Raw genomic sequence first — 19297 nt, forward strand, 5'->3', positions numbered from 1 at the left:
GAATTCTAGAAATGTTTTTGAGGTGCAGATGACAAGAGCGAGCCAGTGATCGAATGTGGGGGGCAAAGGAAAGCTCGGAATCAAGTATGACCCCAAGACAGCGGGCATGTTGCTGGGGAGTAATAGTGGAACCACACACAGAAATGGCAATGTCGGGTGTAGGTACATTAGTAGCGGGAGGAAACACAAGGAGTTCAGTCTTTGACAGGTTCAGTTTCAGATATAGTGAGGACATGATATTAGACACGTTTAGACAATCGCCAGTGTTTTCTAGAAAGGCTGTTGTGATGTCAGGAGAAGAAGCGTATAATTGGGTGTCATCAGCATAGAGATGGTACTGGAAACCAAATCTACTGATTGTTTGACCAATAGGGGCAGTGTACAAGGAGAAGAGGAGGGGGCCTAGAACCGATCCTTGAGGAACCCCAACAGTAAGGGGAAGGTGAGAGGAGGAGGAACCGGCAAAAGAAACAGTAAAGGAGCGGTCGGAGAGATAGGAGGAGAACCAGGAGAGAACGGTGTCCTTGAGGCCAATGGAATGGAGCATAGTGAGGAGGAGCTGATGATCCACAGTGTTGAATGCTGCAGAGAGATCCAAGAGAATTAGCATGGAGTAATGACCATTTGATTTAGCTGTTAGCAGATCATTAGAGACTTTAGTGAGGGCAGTTTCAGTGGAGTGTAAAGAGCGGAAACCGGATTGGAGAGGGTCGAGAACAGAGTTTTCTGAGAGATAGCGGATAAGACGGGAGTGGACCAGGCGTTCCAGGAGTTTAGAGATGAAGGGAAGATTAGAGACAGGTCTATAGTTAGCGGCACAGTTTTGGTCGAGGGATGGTTTTTTAAGTAGTGGATGTATGATGGCATGCTTAAATGAGGGAAAAATACCAGAAGAGAGAGAGAGGTTAAATATTTTAGTTAGGTGAGGGGTGACAGCAGGGGAAAGGGACTGGAGGAGATGTGACAGAAATGGGTCACTGGTGCAAGTAGTTGGGCGAGAAGATGCAAGGAGCCTGCTTACTTCTTCTTCTGTGACTGGTTCAAAATCAGAGAGTGAGTTAGATGCAGTGGGGGAGGGAGGACAGTGCATGGTATGAGGGGATTTAGAGATAATTTCCTGTCGGATCTGGTCAATTTTTTCTTTGAAGTAATTGGCCAGATCGTCAGCTCGGAGCTCCGTGGTTGGGGCCTGTACTCTTGGATTGAGTAGAGAATGAAAAGTGTCAAAGAGACGTTTCGGGTTATTGGACAGTGAGATGATGAGGGTGTTGAAATAGGTTTGTTTGGAGAGGTGAAGGGCAGTGTTGTATGTTCTAAGCATAAACTTAAAATGGATGAAATCTTCGTGTAGATTGGATTTTCTCCACAGACGTTCGGCGCATCTGGAGCACCGCTGCAGGAATCGTGTTTGCACCGTGTGCCAGGGTTGTCGCCGTCTGCGTTGTGGTGTTCTATTTATAGGGGGTGCAAATTCATCCAGGGCACTTTGAAGTGTTTCATTGTAATGCTTCAATGCAGAATCAGGACATGAGAGGGAGGAGATAGGGACCAATGAAGACTGCAAGTTCATCAGAAGTTTCTGGGTGTTAATGGCCTGTATGTTTCTATAAGTCTGGACAGTGGGGGTGACCTGAGCAGCCTGGCAGTTCTTTATAGAGAATGAAAGAAGATTGTGGTCAGAGAGCGGGAGAGGGGAGTTTGCAAAATCATCCACTGCACAAAGCCGAGAGAAGACCAAGTCGAGGGAGTTTCCGTCTTCATGCGTTGGAGAATTAGTAAGCTGCGAAAGGCCAAATGAGGAGGTTAGAGATAAAAGGTGAGTAGCAGATGGGGAGAGGGGAAGAGCAATGGGGATGTTGAAATCTCCCATGATGAGGGTAGGGATGTCACAGGAGAGAAAATGTGGAAGCCAAGTGGCAAAATGATCCAGGAACTGATGGGAGGGGCCGGGAGGACGATACACCACCGCCACTCACATGGAGAAGGGGGTGTAGCATGCCACGTGATTGTTAAAGGGAATCTGTCACTATGATCAATGGCCACAAACTGCATAAAGTAAATAGGCAAGGTCTATGAAAGCTAAATCCATCAATGCCATTATATCTTCTATCTATTGCCACATTTCCAAGGAATAAGTGTTTAAATTGATATGCAAATGAGCCATTAAGTGCTCTGGTCATGATCAGAGCACTTTCAGAATATCTACCTCCCTAGTTGTTTTCCCTACCTAGCACCAGCCTCTTTAGCTTGATTGATAGCTGACTGACTGCATTACCTGGTGCCTGATGTCACACAGATAGTAAGCAATCAATCAATCTAAAGAGAATGGTGCTAAGTGGGGAAACAATCCCAAGAAGCAGAGACTCAGAAGTGCTCTGTCATTCCCAGAGCATAGAATGCCTCAATTGCTCATGAATTATAACACTTATTTCTCTGTAATGCAGAAATCGATAGAAGATAGAAAAGTGTTACTAGATTTAGCTATGAAAGACCTGTATAGTCAAATATATGGCTTAGAGATGAGTTTCTCCTATGGACAGATTCCCTTTAAAGGGAAACTATAAATCATAAAATTATGTATTGTTTAAATCTGGTCTTTGTGTTACATGTATTTTTTTTAAATTTTGTAATTGTCATGATCCCAGTGCAGGTTTTAACCTGCATGTCAGGGGTTAATGTCTTGAGCTCAGTGCAGGCTTTGACCTGCACACCTGGGGTTAATTATTGTGGCCTCTCTTTGGTTCAGGCAGAGCTTTTTATTGCCCTGAGATGCTCCATTCCCTGTCAGCTATACTTTTGCCTTTGGCCGAGTGTTGTGACCCCTGTGTGCCTGTTCGTTGTTATAGCTTGCTTATATGGTTCTGATCCGGTTCTGTCCCCCGTTGTGAGTTTGCCTGTTGATTCTGTACTGTATATCTGCTTCTCTGGTTTCTGACTTCTTGGCTGCGTCTTGACTATCCATTCTGTCTTGCCCTTTGGTAATTGTCGTGCTATCTCGTGCTTTGACCCCGGCCTGATCTGGTTTATTTCCCTGTCTATGCCTATTAGTAACTTTGCTCCGTAGTTACCATTCTAAGAGTTTTCCTGCAGCTCCTAACTCTCGGGAGTTTAGGCCACGCCCCCAGCAGTCACATGCTTCAGGTCCTGTGGGTCTGAAGCACGCATCTTCTCTGCTGCTGCCCGCTCCACAGGTATCTCTGAGCACAGGTTGTCTTACTCAGGACAGGCGCACTGGCTCAGTGACCAAGCGCAGTGCGGTGTTCCTGACAGTAATTATTTCATATCACAATCTTTATTAAAAAATAAAATGAGTAATCTTGCAATTTTCACACTATCCACTTGGTCTTTTTTAGACTCATGCTTCCTGTCCTGTTAGGAAGAGTTTTCTGCATTTTCATTTTCATCAGTGGCAGGATTATAATGATAGGTGTACACAGCTGGTAACAAAAGGATACACTTAAAACAAAAAGTGATTTCACAGCTTACCCTGCTCCCTTCCCTTCACAATGACCCTTTACACATGCTCATTAGGTACTTCAAAACAAAATATAGGGACTATATCTGACCATTGTGGTTATGTACATGTGTTGTTTCCTGAAACAACAAGAAGTTAGAGGCCAATTTTTAATAGAGTTTGCGATATGTAAAATAAAAAAAAATATATTGCCAAAATTCTTTTAAGAAATACAATTTTCACAAAAACCTGATTCAAACAATAGATCATTTTCTTATTATAGTTTTCTTTTAAGTGCATATAGCTCTTAGCTTTATGGCGCAAACATGGTCTACAAGAGGCTTAGTCTGTATAGCACCACCATATTAGATACAAAGGCAATCTGTCTGATACAGCCATGAACATTGTGTCTGAAGTTGTGAGATTTGCCAGGTTTATTAGCAGTTTGCACTGTGGCATAGCTATTGTGTAGACAACCTGTGCCATAATTTGTATAGCGATCCATTTTTAGTGCATGGTTTTGCATAGTCTTTACTTACATTGTCTAGTGAATCTGTATATTTGCATAGTATGCAGAAAGCTTCCTCAGTCATCTGCACTCGACACATAAAAACATCATATGTTTGTGCAGGAAATCAAGAGTGCACTACTATACAATACTAAGATGCCACTGGGCAGAAAATGGTGAATGTCTCTTACCCATGCTTACATATCTGAATCTGCCAGGCATATATGTTTTATCTCAGACTAAAGAGTTTAATATTTTTTTCACTTAGAAGATTACAAAACATTATACATAAACAATACTTGTTCAGTAGACTCTTCATTACATGCCTAATGCAATAATAAATTATTGGTTATTGATATTGCATAATTATTATTAACAAGTGATCACTTGTTAAAATCTTCTACCAAGTCTGGTTTCTACTTAGACACTTATAAGACCCTTACATTTAAGTTTTATGCTATAAATACAACATACTGATTTTTATCTTGGAAAGATATGGGTTAGTTTTTTTGCAAGTCTGCTCAGATTTTATAAAGTATCATATTCGGTGTCAGACTGGTCAAACCCAACGTACACAAGCCAGTCATTACAGATCCATAAATACAACCCGAAAACCTACTCCTATTTTGTTCAATAAGAAATCTGTATTGCCGATTATATGGTCGGGGATTATCTCTCCTCTGATTTGAAAACAGTTTCAATAAATGACAAAATTAAGGCCATGTTCAGTATTTGGTCAGTATTTTACATCAGTATTTGTAAGCCAAAACCAGGATTAAGTGATAAATGCAGAAAGGGTGACTTGTTTCTATTAAACTTTTCCTCTGATTGTCTCGCTCCTGGTTTTGGCTTACAGATACTGAAGTAAAATACTGACCAAATACTGAACTTGGCATTAGGCAACCTACCTGCAGAATCACGGCAGCTCAAAAGAAAAATATTCAGAATTGAGAGTCCTCAGTAGTTGATACCTTTTAATGGCTAACTGAAAAGATGGTAACACATTGCAAGCTTTCGAGACTACTCAGGTCTCTTCATCAGGCTAGACTAATACAAAATCTGAAGTCACATATTTATGCACAATACAGCCTAGAAAAAATGCAATAGATAAGACAAGTGACGTGAAGCAGAACTATCAATATGGGAGAGGGAGAAACATAAATATAAACATTGGACCAGTTCATAGATAAGGAGTCTGGATGTTTTATGGTCCTCTGATTGGGGTCTAGTTCTGTGTTGCCCCGCAAGGTTTTAAAAGGAAATTCCTTAATTGATGTAAAAAGACATAAATCCATGCGACACATTCATTCCAGCACTGAGAGTGTCAAAGTTCGTCATAAATTTGTACTCCCAAACTCGTCTCTCTCTCTGAGATGTGAAGTTACCTTTCAATACCAGTAATTTCATATCCATGCTGCTGTGATCAGGGATACAGAAATGTTTTGCCACAGGTAGATCCATTCTTTTTTCTCTTATTGTGTGACGATGAGCATTCATCCTTGTTCTAAGCTTTTGCCCTGTCTCCCCCACATACAGACCCCCAGTTGGACATTTAGTACAAATAATTAAGTACACCACATTAGATGTAATGCAGGTGAAAGTACCTGGGATCTTGTAGTCCTGATGTGAATTGGGGATGTTTATCTTGTCCGTGGTCATTATAAATGGACAGGTTTTACATTTTTTCTGGTTGCAAGGAAAGGTTCCTCCAGCTGTTGGAGAGGACAGGGAGCTTCTGACAATGATGCTTCTTAAATTTGGGGGCTGCCTAAAACACAGAAGTGGGGGGTCTGGAAAAATGGATTTTAATCGGGCATCTTTTTGTAGTAAAGGTTGTAATTTCCGTGCAGCTCCCCTTAGCACCTCCAGATTTGGGTTGTAGGTGACTACTAGAGGCACAAAAGGAAACTCTAAGACAGAAATCCTAGCATCAGACATGTACCAGTAAAAATAAAAATGGCTTTTGTTTCCCATTGTCCTGTAATTAGATGAGCAAACTCAAACTTAAAAGTTTGAGGTTGTACTGGACTCTAAAGGGCCTGTCACACTAAGCGATATCGCTAGCAATATCGCTATAACGTCACTGGTTTTTGTGACGTTATAGTGATATCACTAGCAATATCGCTATGTGTGATACTTACCTCCGACTGGCTCCCCCGCTGGTTATCGCTGATCGCGCAAGAATGTCCTGGACTGTTTCTCGTCGTCAGCTTCCTGCTGGGCTTCCTGCTGTGACGACGAGCGATGAGAGGACGCGGGCGGGAGGACATCTTCATCGCCTCGTCTGACACGTAAGTAGCGACCCCCGGCCCCTGCGATGTCGTTGGTGAGATCTGCCTGTGTGGCAGCTCACTAGCGACCACTTAGCGATGTACCAGCGATCCCGACCGCGTCATATCGCTGGTCGGGATCGCTGGTACATCGCTAAGTGTGACAGTACCTTTAGGGTACTGTTACACCAAGTGACGCACCAGTGATCCCGACAACGATAAGACCTGGCAAGGATCGCTGGTGCGTCGCTACATGATCGCTACATGGCCGTCAAACAGGCAGACTTACCCAACGACGCAGCAATGATCCAGCGATCCACAGAACAACCTCGGCAGTCATTGGGACCTTGTCACACAGCAGCTATTCTGAATGATTCCAGCCTGCGTCCCTGAGTTCTGCATCGCCAATGAGGTTGCTCGTCGGCGTCAAGCACAGCTATGCATGCTGGCCAGCAGGACGCCGACGATGAAAAAATGGCCAAGGACATTCGAGCACGATCAGCGATATCCAGCAGGGGGGCCGGTCACCGCTATGTGTCACATGTAGCGAGATCGCTAGTGAGATCGCTGTTGCATCACAAAATCAATGACGCTTCAGCGATCTCGCTAGCAATCTCGCTATGTGAGACGGGTCCTTTAGTGTCTGGTGCTAATCTCCGAACACGGAGCTCTCCCGGAAGTCTATTTTAATGTTCGTAGTTCTGGGGGAAGTCCAAGAGGAAAGAGAGAAAGAAAGTTTCCTGCTCCAAAGTTCGGGTCCCCATTATTTTCAATGGGATTCAGGTTCTGGTTCAAGTTTGGGTACAGTTCTGGTAATCTCTGTAATCTTAAAAAAAATTTACATTGTACCTTCAGGTCCTGAATGTAAAGAAATTAGAAATAAGCTAGATTGAGTTTGTAATAAAGATTTCAATATAGAAGATTTCTCCTGCAAATTAAAAGCAAAACTTCACATTTATTTATAACACATTAAAAGGTTATAGTAAAAGCACACTGAGGAATCAGGAGGGACTAACGACTGAGGCGTATGGACTGTGAGGTCTTAATCATGGTCTCATGACCATGATTAAGAAGACCTCACAGCCGAAACCCCTTTTAATGCGTTATAAATAAATTTGAAGTTTTGCTTTTACCTTGCTGGAGAAATCTTTTTCTATATTGCCTTCTTATTCGCCCAGGACCAGGGTGGCTCCGTGCGAGGATTCTGCTTTTCTGAAGAGACTCCTACGGTGAGCTACGGTGTGTAATAAAGATGTACTTAATCCCAAAGGGCAACTTTGTTTTGGATTTAGTTAACAATACTGGGGCAAATTTTTGCAAACTGTCTAAAACACAAATTGTGAATTTATTACTGATGCTCATAGCAACTAATCATAGATTTTGTTTGTTTCATATTCTGCTCTTGAAAAATGAAAACTGGTGTGTGACAAGTTGCTATGGACAAAAGTAGTTTGACTAGAATAATGATTGAAAATCTAGGTCTACCTATACATATGCAATAAAACTTGGATAACATATCAATTGTCATCTGCAAGGAGGCAAGAATTATAATGACATTGTTTCTAAAAAGATTTTGGGTCTGATCTCCTGGACAAAATAATCTCTAGAGGCAGATTTTCAGACAGATCTCTGTCCGGCCCCCAGATCGGAGACCTCAGCAGCATTAGGTGCTTGTGCGACACTTTACGTTATGCTTGTTTGGCTAAAGCAATGCTAATTCTATTGGAACTACTAGCGGTGCTTCATTTTCTTTTATATCTTTTTTTTTTTTCATTTTCTCTATTCACTGTTGCACTTATGATTGGAAAATTATGTTTTCTTTTGCTAACAGATCACTTTAATTTATCTAAATTAAACATTTCCCTCATTATGTAATGGATGTTGTTCACTACAGGGAGTTCTTCAACAAAAAATATAGCACGTCTATGGTATGGGCACACAAAATCTTTTAGATGCCGATATACCTGCTAAGATTTGCCAGAGAAAGACGCTTCAAAAGACACTAGCATATTTTGTTCTTAAGCATTTTTTATGTCAACTTTTTCATTTTCACAGGTGGGTTTCATTTGAGACACTTTGAAATAAACTATTGAGTGGCTTCCAAACAGAAACTGACTTCAGAATGTCCAGATCACTTCTTTTAGCCACTTCACAGCTTTCAAAGCTTGAAGAGGTTAAAAAGATTAAAAAATATTTGCACAAGTCATTTTGACATTGCAAAGCATATCTTCATAGTTTATAGCATCTTCAAAGTGCTTTTCCAGGCAGATATTGTTTAAATATTATTTTACCCCATCATTGAAGCTATTATTATAATAATCCTTCTGCTTTCAGGTTGTGAAAATAATTTAAAAAATTATAGACAATAAGAAATATAGAAAGGTTCCTCTAGGCAGTTATAAAAGTGGCTAGTTTACATTTCTGTGCATAAACGACCCTTCCCCAACTGTCCAGTATAAGAGTAACTACATGGGACATAGAAGGAAGCAGGAAGGCATCACAGGGTCAGTGTGCTTACTTTTCTAGTGATCCACTTTGTGCTCCACAGAGACCTCGTGTGTTGCCCTAGAGGATATGGCATGGCCGAAAGTGTTGGCATTCTTAAAATTGTTCCAGAAAATGATGTACTTCTCCCAGAAAATTATTGCAATAACACATTTTGTTATTCATGTTTACTTCCTTTGTGTGTATTGGAACAACAGAAAAAAAACAGAAAAAAACAACCCCAAGCCCCAAAAATGGTCCGGACAGAATTGTTGGCACCTTTCCAAAATTGTGGGTAAACAATTTTGTTTCAAGCATGTGATGCACATTCAAACTCACCTGTGGCAAGTAACAGATTGGGCAAAATGAAAATCACACCTTAAATCAGATAAAATGGGGAGAAGTTGACCCAATCTTTATATTGTGTGTCTGTCTGAGTCACACTAAGCATGAAGAACAGAAAGAGGAGAAAAGAACTGTCTGAGGACCAAAATTGTTGAAAAAATATCAACATTCTCAAGTATTCTTGCCTGAAAGCTTTGCCTCTAGGTGAGAATATATCACTACATAGATCATCCAATGGAACATGCCACGTTTAATTTCTTTCGAAATTGTATAGAATCTGAGAGGGACGAACCTCTGTCTGCCTCTGTATATAATTTGAGGTATATATAGACACAGTAGGGTCTATGCCAGCCATATCATGGCTCTTTATAAACTAGCTATAAAAAGGCTATGTGTATGAGTTTACTGCTGTAGTCACAATTATAGTAAAAGAGTAGATTTTCTAACACTGCATAAAATAATTTAGTTTATTGATCATTAAGGTAAAATGCAGCTCTGGGTTCCAGCTTATAAGCTTTGAGTCTACATGGATCTTAATCTGGCAGGATGGCTGTTATAGGAAAGAGTCAATAGGTTTGTTGACAACTACACCTCTAACAGCTTATTTGAGTGCAATTCTCCATGCTACACTGGCTATTTAGATGGATACATACATCAAACAATTGTCGTCTCAATATTCATTTGATATATAACTTTATCTTCTGACCCCTCCATATACTGTACATGCATCCTTGGCTTGGCCGAGCATGCATGTGTTCTGATTAGGAAGAAAGCAGTAAGCAGCTGACAGACACCTTTAGTGGCTATTTACCTTCCCTAAAATTAAAAGCATCTGGCATTGAAATATCAAAATGCCTGATCTTTTTTAGCCTCAAAATCATCTGTCGGAAGACATAGTAGATGCACAAGTTCACTGTCTATGGGACTGAAGGAGATATCAGAGCACACCACTCAGCCATCAGCAGCAGTCCCACAGACTGTGAATCTAGAGGGGGGTGCACAGGCTGCATGCTGGACCTCGGCTCTATTCAGACCAAGCACTTCAGACCATTATACTTGGGATTGGTGGAAGTCCTAAGGTCATCAACTTAATATCACTTATCCTAGCACAGCGATGGCGAACCTATGGCATGTGTGCCAGAGAGGGCATGCAGAGCCCTCTCAGCTGGCACATGGCATCGCCTCATCCTTGTTCCGGAGCCCCGAGCTGCAGCTTCCTGCCTCACACATTGATCGGCGAGGCCGCGGCTGGATGACTTCATCATTCAGCTCCGCAGCCGCTGTGCCAGTGAGAGGAAGGAAGCTGCAGGCACGTGGAGAGGTGAGTGTGGCCACTGTGCCAGTGAAGCTGCTGTGGTGTGTGTGCCAGTGAAGCTGCTGTGGTGTGTGTGCCAGTGAAGCTGGTGTGGTGTGTGCCAGTGAAGCTGCTGTGGTGTGTGTGCCAGTGAAGCTGCTGTGGTGTGTGTGCCAGTGAAGCTGGTGTGGTGTGTGTGTGCCTGTGAAGCTGGTGTGGTGTGTGTGCCAGTGAAGCAGGTGTGGTGTGTGTGCCAGTGAAGCTGGTGTGGTGTGTGTGCCAGTGAAGCTAGTGTGTGTGTGTCAATGATGGGGAGAGGGCCAATGAAGGGAGCGATGGGGAGAGGGCCAATGAATGGAGTGATGGGGAGAGGGCCAATGAAGGGAGTGATGGGGAGAGGGCCATTGATGGGGAGAGAGCCAATGATGGGAGTGATTGGGAAAGGGCCAATGATGGGAGTGATGGGGAGAGGGCCAATGATGGGAGTGATGGGGAAAGAGGAACAATGGTGGTGGGGGAGAAGACAATGATGGGGTGATGGGGAGGAGGAAATGATGGAGGTGCTGGAATGGGCAATTTCTACATTTCTACATGAAGGGGATCATGATGGGGCATATTTCTGCATGAAGGGGATCATGATGAGGCATATTTCTACATGAAGGGGATCATGATGGGGCATATTTCTACATGAAGGGGATCATGATGGGGCATTTGGCACATGTTGGCACTTCTTCATAAATAATTGGGTTTTAGGTTGCAGTCTGGGCACCCGGCCTCAGAAAGGTTCGCCATCACTGTCCTAGCACATGAATTGGTGATAACTTGCAAACTTGTTACAGAAGTTTGTTTAACAAATCCTTTATTGTGTGAATTTAACCATAGATTTTTCTACACCAGAACATTACCTCTAGTAACTCTTGCACCTAAACGGTCTCAGAAAAGTCAATCTATTGTGTTGTAAGAAAAAAAAAAAATCTATAAACTGGTTAGCAAAAAGGGCAATATACTGCTGATATGTGACTACATGAGGCTTATTAAACTCAGCATCTCAACTCTGGAGTAGGCAGAAAAGATAGAAATTGGCCAGTACTACCTAAAGTATTAAATGAATGTGCCGGTGCAAATACTCCATGGCTGCATTACAGACGTCCATATGCAAACACTATGCAACAGCAATCTCCGTACATTATATACATGAACTTCAGTATTGCTGGACACGTATAAACATGAGCTTCAAGCTGTAACTAAGGACCAGCACAAAGATAAGTTACTTAACTTTTTGTATAATATATATATATCTTTTAACATATATTTCAAATTTAAACATTTAGTGGATTTTGTTATATTCTTTACCTATAAACTTACCATATTAAGAATATTTATGCTGGTCAAAAAAGGTCATATGTTTGTCCTCTAAGACAAATGACATGCTCATTTCCTACCCAGAAGTACGCCTACAGATTGCCATACATTTTGCAGCATTTGATTCATGCAATCTTAATCACAACATACAATACAACATGATTAGGTAATTTGCTTTTCTAGCTCCCCTAGGAATTGCCGTGTTCACTAAAAAAAATTGTCATAAACAGCAGGTGTTTATAATGTACTAAATGTCTGTTATCATCCATCCATAGGCACAAAAAGCTAAAAATATATGTACTCGCCATGCATTCCTGCACTTTAATAGAAGTGAAGGTGGATTTCCTTACCTTTCATAGGTAAATTCTCTTCAGGTGAGCTGCATTCTGCTCTGCCATCTCACCTGGCGCTGCGAGACGTGGCCACGCCTGCCTTTCTAATGATGTCAGTCTCAAAATAAACATCTTCATCAAATATATGTGAGAGTTAAGCTGGCAGATCATGTTCTACAGGAGCACGCATAAAAAAAAAAAATTCCATAGCAACAAAGATGACAGCATGACAACCGTTGTTACTACTGCATAAGCATTAAAAAAATATACTCTCAAAAATACTCCTACACAAGAATGCTCTAATGATATCAGGAAAGCGGATACAGAATACATCACGATGGATATTTCTATTGCCACTAAATGAAAATTGAATTCCTAAAATGCCAGAGAGATGTTGAACACAGCTGTAATGTGTGACTGACAGATCAGTGTAGCACATCTGCATTACTGTGACTACCATTCCTTCGGTGCGGCATGAAGTTAGGATGTGCAGTAAAGCAACGTCTGTCAAACTTCTCCCAGTGTTGTATTGTAATAGTCAGTCAATGTCAAAGCTGAAACCAAGGTATGTTAATAAAATCATGCTGCAATGGAGAATGAAGCTGTCATAATTCAGGTGTAATGTAGAACATAGAATCATAGAATGTTAGAGTTGGAAGGGACATCCTATGTCATCTGGTCCAACCCCCTGCTCAATGCAGGATTCACTAAACCATCTCAGATAGATGTCTGTCCAGCCTCTGGTTGAAGACTTCCATTGAAGGAGAACTCACCACCTCTCGTGGTAGCCTGTTCCACTCATTGATAACCCTCACTGTCAATAAGTTTTTTCTAATATTTAATCTGTATCTTCACCCTTTCAGTTTAATTCCATTGCTTCTCGTGTTTCCATGTTCAAATGAGAATAATGATGATCCCTATACACTGTGACATTCCTTCAGATATTTGTAAACAGCTATTAAGTCTCCTCCTTTTGTAAGCTAAACAGTCCCAAATCCTTTAACCATTATTTGTAGGACATAGTTTGCAGTCCACTCACCACCCTGGTAAGTCTTTTCTCAAATTGCTCCAGTTTTTCAATGCTTTTTTTTTTTTAAAATGTGGTTCCTAGAACTGAACACAGTACTCCAGATGAGGTCTGACCAAGGAGGAGGAGAGGAGGATAATTACCTGACGTGATATAGACTCTATGCTTCTCTTAATACATCCTAGAACTGTGTTTGCCTTGTTTTTCCTGCTGCATCACACTGTTAACTTATGTACATTCTGTTATCTATTAGTATACCCATCTTTTTCACATGTGCTGTTGCTTAGTTCTATTCCTCCTGCTCTATAGATGTAATTTTTGTTTTTCTTGACCAGATGTAGAATCTTGCATGTCTCCCTGTTAAGTATCATTCTATTAGTCATCGACCATTGCTCAAGCTTCTCCAGATCCGTCTGAATCCTTTCTCTGTCTTCTCTAGTGTTAGCTATCCCTCCTAACTTTGCATTGTCTGCAAATTTAATTAGCTTACCTTCCCTTATCTAGATCATTTATAAAAATGTTGAACAACTTTGGGGCCTAGACAAAGCCTTGTGGTACCCCGCTTGAAACCATTTTCCACTCTTTGAGTATGATCTCTGAGCCAGTTATGAATCCATCTAACTGTAGCCTTGTCAATCCCATACTTGGCCATTTTTTCAATAAGGATAGTATGAGATACTTTATCAAATACTTTGCTGAAGTCAAGATATACTATAGCTAACACATTTCCCTTATCCACCCAGTCAGTGATTCCACCATAGAAGGAAATTAGATTATTCTGGCATGACTTGTTTGCAACAAACCCATGTTGGCTCTGGTTAATTACTGTATTCTTATCCAAGTATTTACATACATGCTGTTTAATAATTTGCTAAAAGATCTTTCCTGTATAGAGGTAAGATTCACTGGCCCGTAATTTCCTGTCTCCATCATCTTAACTTTTTTGAAGATGGGGACAACATTTTCCCCTCTCCAATCTTTTGGAACTTCTCCTGTTTTCCAGGATTTTTCATAGATTCTGGCTGGTGGTTCTGTAATTTCCTCTGCTAACTCTTTCAGTACCCTAGGATGTAATTAACCTGGACCAAGAGATTGAAATTAATTTAAGTTAGCTAAGTTCACTCACCATCTTTCAGTTTATAGAAAGTGTGGATTATTTTATACCTTCAATGGCACCGTGAAGGTCAGTTGTTACAGTTCCTTTCTTAGAGAACACAGATGCAAAATAGGAATTTAAACGTTCGGCCTTCGCAGCCTCATTTTTGACCACTTCACCCTTTTCATCCTGTAAAAATCCAATAGCATCTTTGACTTTTCTTTTAATTTTGACATTTTGACATACCCCCAATATCCTTTTTAATGCTTTTGGTCTCCCTTGCAAGCCTCATTTCATTATTTCATTACTGGCTCTAGCTCTTCTAACTCTTGCACTGCATTCTCTGCAAACAGCATTATATTCTTCTTTAGACATGCCCCCCTTTTTCCATTTAATATATATTTATTTTTTTCCTTTTAACAAGTTCTGTGTTTATCCATCCTGGTCTCTTTAAATGCTTACAATTCTTCCTTCTTTTCGGGATTGTCACTGATTGTGCAGTAAGAATTTCATTTAGCAAATCTACCATCCTTCTTGGACATTTCTGTCATTTAGAACATCCAGCCATTGGACCTTTCCAAAACACTTTGAGTCCAATAAAATAGGCCTTTCTGAAGTCCAACTTTAAAGTCTGAGTTCTTGCAGGTCTTTTTCCTCTTGTAATCCAAAATTCGAGGATAGAATGATCGCTGCCTCCTATATTCATAACCACCTTTGCTTTGCCAACCATTTCCTTTCTGTTGGTAAGAATTAGGTCCAAGATTGCAGATCCTCTTGCTCTCTCGTCTACCTTTTGAAATATAAAGTTGTCAGCAAGATAAGATAAGAATTTTCTTGACCCATTACTTTTGTCTGAGAGAGATTCCCAACAAATATCTGGATAGGTAAAATCTCACATGATCACTATGTTGTACTTTTTTGAGAAAAGAGATATCTGATGTAAAAAGAGTTCATTCATATCTTCAGACTGCCCAGGTGGCCTACAGTAAACACCTATAATAGTGTCCTTTCTGTTCTTCGCTTCTTATATTCTTACCCAAACAGTCTCTACAGAGCTACCAGTCTCTGAAGCTTGGATTGCTATGGAAATATACATTTTCCTAACATACAATGCAGCACCTCTGCCCCTCTTGTTAATCCTGTTTCTAATAAATAAGTTATAGCCTTCATGGTTTGTATTCCAATCATGTATATCATTCTACCAAGTTTCAGTGATGCCTATGACATCATATCTCTCTTCCTGTGTTAGCAGCTCCAATTCTCCTTGTTTGTTTTACATGCTCTGTGCATTTGTAGTCTGTTTCTCCTGCTCCTCTATTGTCATTCAGAATTTGTTGTTTTTGTTCTTTATTTTCAATTCTAATGGCAGGGTTCTCAAAATAACTAATTAGCTGCATATTTTTTCCTGGCTGTATATTTCCCACAAACATGATTCCTTATTGTAATGGCACCTGCCAACTGCAGGTTTTGTCCGGTGTTCCTGTTATGCAGAGGCTAAAATTGCCAAAATTGGGGAATTACAAATTGCATGATGAGCTGGAGAGCAAAGGTTAAGTCCATCTGATCCTATCCTACAGAAATGCTATTATTCCATTAATAACTGAAAATGTATTAATTTATATTGTAGTTATTCAGGAATAAATAAAGAACTTAAAAAAATCTTACTGTTAAGTCGGCCATAAATATTAGATGACTATTGGATAAACAATGCTTCTGCAGATTTTCCATCTAGGTGGCCTCTAGTTGGCTTCTGCCTCTAGGCAGAGCACTAATTCAGCAGAACACTCCCTTGTTATCTATGAGAAAGCTGCCGACAGCTTTCACTGCTGGTGGCTTATTTCCAAGAGAATAAAGTAATCAGCAGTTCGAAATCGGACATAACTAAGCGACATCTCCCTGACGTAAGTTGGCTCACGGGCGGACATACTGCCTGTGCAGTCGGTGCAGCTGCACAGGGCCCCAGAGGGGAAGGTGTGTCGAGAGGGGGAGGGAGGCCCAGCATTGGAAAGTTCATTATTATGTCTCCTGTGTTTAAGAGACATAATTACGTTGGCCAGCAGGTGGCAGCATTAAGGTACTGTCACACTTAGCGATGCACCAGCGATCCCGACCAGCGATATGACGCGGTCAGGATCGCTGGTGCATCGCTAAGTGGTCGCTAGTGAGCTGCCACACAGGCAGATCTCACCAGCGACATAGCAGCGGTCGGGGGTCGCTACTTACCTGTCAGGCGAGGCGATGAAGATGTCCTCCCGCCCGCGTCCACAAGTCGCTCGTCGGTGCCACAGATAGCCCAGCAGGAAGCTGACAACGAGAAACGGTCCAGGATGTTCTCGCGCGATCAGCGATAATCAGCAGGGGAGTGGGTCGGAGGTAAGTATCAGACATAGCGATATCGCTAGCAATATCGCTATAACGTCACAAAACCAGTGACGTTATAGCGATATTGCTAGCGATATCGCTTAGTGTGACAGGCCGTTTACTGAGCTGCAGCAAAACATTCTGCTCTGCTTTAGGGCTTCTATATAGCACTGGAGGGTGTCGGAACAGAAGGAGAGTGGGAGAGAGAGGGACAACAGACTGATCGTCTGCAGAATCGGACAAAAAGAGAGCATTGTGTCCTCCTCTATCTATATACTTGGCTACAGCTTCTGTGCAGGACGTGTTGTGACGCCTTTGGTGCTTGCAGAGATTGTGTGAGATCAACTTGGGTAAGTATATGTATAGTGTGTATATACTGTATGTGCAGACTTTTTTTGTGTAAATGATTGTATGTGGCTATGTATCTGCATTTCTGTGCATGTATGATTGTGATTTTACAGGAAGAGTTTATTATGTCATTTTTTGTTCTTGGAGGCCAGAGTTTGATCAATATTAGGCCCTGTTCACATGATATTTTTATCCATGTTTAGCATATGTGTTTGGAAAACACCCAATGTACATGCTAAATATGTCACTAGCTTTGTATTGCTGGACAGAGGCCTCCACCTGACCAGTATGTATAACGCACAAAAAGGTTAAGGATAGTGCCGAAGATGAATTTATATCAGACCATAGTTTCCTGTAAAAAATATGTGTTTAGGCACACTATCCTATGGATAACGGATGCCCCTGTCATTAATCCTTTGTGTCTGGATGCTTCATTGATGTCATAGCCCACCTTCGGACAGTCACATCACTGGGGCTCCCCGGGGGAACAGAAAAAATTACATACCAATACTTTTTTTTTTTCAAAGCTAAACATTGCGTACAGTAAATTTGTTTATTTATTTACTTTTTTAATTTAAATAGTTCCCTTGTTGAAAGGAACCTGTCTCATGAGTCATGCTGACCAAGCCACGAGCAGCATAAATCAGAGGCGGCTGTATGAGTCCAGTCAGGTATATTTTTTCTGAAGCATCGCAGGGTTTCATAGAAACCATAGCTTAAAGGCTGGCTTCTCCCCTCAGTTGTCAGATCTCTTCCATGCATTTATATCTGGAGGCACCTGTCAGTCAATTGGATTCATGCGGGGAGAAGCCAGCCGAATGTGGCGGCAGATTAGTCTAATATATTTTATGGTCAGTTCCTTAAAGCACCACTCCAGCTTTTTTCTTATCTCACCCAAAGAGAGGTATCACTAATGAATGTTCCCTGCCCCTTGTATTATACTTTACAGCTCCATCAACTTTATAGTAGTCACGGCCGGGCACGGCAGATCCAACCCCCCTTTCAATTTGAATAGAGTCAGATCTGGGTACACCCAGTCATGGCCACTATAATCAGCTGTACTATTATGCTCTGCAACTGAACACATCCAGCAGTGGGAGCAGTTGCTGATTGGCATGGGTTGAACCCACAATGATCTTATATTTATGACCTATCCTAAGAATGGGGCATCAATATTAATGTACCAGACAGTCCATTTATATTCCCTGCCCTATTGACATTTCACCTACTGAGGTGGATTCTGTGCAGGAAATAGCACAAAGGCCACATGCAGGGTATCTCCAAACTACACTCTTGAGAATACATCAAGTTAACAATTGCTTCATCATCTATAAATGTGTATTTATATTATGTCTTTTGTAGGTTTGGTATGAAAAGGAGGGGGCCCAGGCAACATTTCTTTCATAGGGGCCCTCCAGTGTCTGCGTCCCCCACTGAGCTGTCTACACATTAAAGTTTCGGCAGAACTCATCAATATCGGCAGGTTCTACTGACATTGGTCTAATGCGAGTGGGAACCTTTAGTGTCTACAGTTCCTGAAGGCAGGACTGAGGCTAGGTTCACATGGAGGTTTCTCAGAAAGGCATTGCAGAAAACACACTGCAGACTTCATTCTTCTTGTAAACTTCAATCTAAAATCCACTTTTCTGTTTATACGAGAAGTTCTTTAGGCATTTTTTTCTGACAAGGTTTTGCACAACATCCAGTGGAAAAAGAAATGATATACTTGATATGTTTCTATCTTCTTCTTTTTTATAAACAACACTGTCAATTCTGCAAATCCCCATATGGGAAAAACCCACTTTAAAACCTTCAAAAACACATCAGAAAATTCTTTAGATAAAAATAGTTCCTTCAATAACAAAGCATTTCATGAAGCTGATTCTGCTTGAAAAAAATCACCAGATTTTTCCACCTCCAAAAATCTGTGCTCAGTCCTAGTCATGAACTAGCCCAACATGTGACTTTAAGAGAAAACTACATCCTGTAAATGTCCTTTCTTTACCTTCCTTCTAGCTCGACATACAACTTTACACTATTGCATGTCTCCATCATTTGAGCATCATGCCGCCGAGTCACTGTGAACATGTTGCATCATGTTAGCTGTTGCTACTTTTGTGATGTGTGGTGCGTGTGATGTTTATGCCATATTTAAAAACATTGTTGCCGCTTAAAAGCGTAGCACAGGTTAGTATATTGTTGTGCTGCATGTCATTATGGGTTTTAAAACGCTAAAACAAAGAATTGATTTTGTTTTTAACGTTACAGCTGGATCATACTTTTTGTCTAATTGGCTTGTGGCACGTTGTTTAAAAAAACAAAACTTGATTTTGCTATAGTTAATTGGATGATATATACAGTATGAGTTATGATTTACACTTTATTACATTTGCACTGTAAGTAATTTTAGCAACAT

The 19297-nt window shown here is 41.1% G+C and overlaps 1 protein-coding gene across 5 annotated transcripts in view; it reads right to left on the minus strand.

Annotated features, from left to right (window-relative positions):
• The window catches only part of DLGAP1 (DLG associated protein 1), a 966059-nt gene that overhangs the window by 724316 nt on the left and 222446 nt on the right, over positions 1 to 19297 (minus strand). Inside the window, exon 1 of one of the 5 annotated variants that reach the window (XM_073550897.1) lies at positions 12068 to 16284. The exons of the other annotated variants lie outside the window; for them this stretch is intronic. The gene's annotated coding sequence lies outside the window, so the exon portion shown is untranslated. Of the gene's footprint in view, positions 1 to 12067; positions 16285 to 19297 lie in introns of those variants that run through there. 5 annotated transcript variants of the gene reach the window in all.

Source organism: Dendrobates tinctorius, unplaced genomic scaffold (assembly GCF_039654945.1).
Source record: "Dendrobates tinctorius isolate UK_male_01 unplaced genomic scaffold, ASM3965494v1 ptg000171l, whole genome shotgun sequence".
Taxonomy (NCBI): Eukaryota; Metazoa; Chordata; class Amphibia; order Anura; family Dendrobatidae; genus Dendrobates; species Dendrobates tinctorius.